We start from the raw sequence: 1,821 nt of genomic DNA on the forward strand, positions 1-1,821 counted from the left end.
ATAAGGCATGAAACAAAGTCCTCATAGCTTTTGTCTGGTCTGTTTAACTTCGCCTAAGGCAGAAGTTTTCTCTGTGGTTGCTGGCAAGGAAGTCCAGGCATTAACCACACAAGATGTAACTTGCAAAAGGACTTCCTTTTCCAAATGCATTTGTGCCTGCGCAGTATAAAATTCACCCTCACTCAGAAGCATATTTAAGGTAATGTGGCCATGTCCAGTTTTTTTATGACGAGAGACCTGTTTTTTAGCCTCAAATTCTGCCTTCCATAGCAGAATATTTCCTCCTGACAAACAAGCTTTAGCGACCTGGATCCAGTCGTAAGGTGTCATCAATCTACTAGACAAATTATCCAGGATAGTCTTTGTGTAAGGGCCCAAAGGGCCAGAACTTTGACAAGCCATCTCTAGCTCTTTTAAGAGCTTTTAAGGCAGAGGTGACTATTCAACGTCATCATCAAACCCCTCATCATATAGAGCTGGGAAGCAATGTAGGAAGGTGGTATCTCCTTCCTGTTCAGCCTCCCTCAAGGCAGCTTTAAGACCTGAAGTTTGTTTAGCTTGTGAGGTAGTCACAATCTTTTAGATAATCTGCTTTTAGGCAACTGTTTTTTGTTCTTAGATCCAAAATTTAAGTCCCTGTTAAATTGAACTGCACACACTCCCACTGGATCCCCTTCTTCATCATGATAGTGGGCAGCTGCTTCCTCCAGATCCTCCTCCTCACCTGGGGATGACTGATCATCGTCACTATATTGAGGTGGGGCAGTAGCCAACATCACCTGTGACCGGCTGGGGACAATAAAGGTGTGCGTTCTCTAGGAATTAAATCCTCCTTGTTAGGCATTTTCTCAGCTTTTTGCTGTGGGTCTAAGACATCCCTAACTAAGGTCCAAAGGGCAAAGGCATCCACAGGCATCTTTTCAGGGCCGTATGAAGGATGAAATTCTTTCATTTGATTTCCTACCCTAGTCCAGGTCTGCAAATTAACTGCAGTTCTGGGAACCAAGGGCAACATTCCTGCACAAAACGTAAAAATCTGACCAATTGCCCACTGGTGACTTTTACACCTCTTATTAAGCGTATTCATAAGAACATCAATAAAGAGTCTTCTGTCTTTTGACTCACTATGGCCCATACTTCTCAAAAGTTCTGGATTCTTCACCTATTCCTAACCCTATCTCCTCTATAGGGGGGTTTGCAGTATCCAAAAGGGAAATCCTAGCCATCCTGAATTTCAGTTGCTTACCTCCGAGTCCCTGTTCAGGCGCCACCTGCCAGAGACCCGCTCCGACCTGTCCGGGGGGACCCCGAAGGAGGGCTGGCGTCGGCATGAAGGAATGGACACAGACAGCTCAGATGAACCGATCTGGACAGTTTATTGATTCGCCAACTAGCTTATATATGCTTTCTACTTCCTATATGTTTGCGTCAAGCTTTTGTTTTCATTCTCAGAATGTTTTCCAGGAACCTCATCCGTGAGGAAACTTTCTGGTTATTTCCTTGCGTTTCTGCTCTTTTACTTTTTAGAGTTGATCTTTAATCTTACTATTCCTATGCCTGACGAGCTAAAGGGCTAATTCTGTTTTCTATAGTTATGATTCCACTTGTTATAGCTGAGACAGGTAGAGCCTATTCTTTAGAGAAATTGAAGCATGACTGCTTTCTTAGTATTTACCTGTTCTGTAACCTTTTACAGGGGCGTGTTTTCTTTAGAGTGCCTTCAATGATCAGCTGACTGCTAAGTCATAGGGAAAGGCCCAGCAAGAAAAATAAGCTGATGGAATAGCAGAAGAGATATCAGTAGCTTCACTTTCAGAGAAC

Source organism: Hyaena hyaena, unplaced genomic scaffold (assembly GCF_003009895.1).
Source record: "Hyaena hyaena isolate Hyena2069 unplaced genomic scaffold, ASM300989v1 scaffold_693, whole genome shotgun sequence".
Lineage (NCBI taxonomy): Eukaryota > Metazoa > Chordata > Mammalia > Carnivora > Hyaenidae > Hyaena > Hyaena hyaena.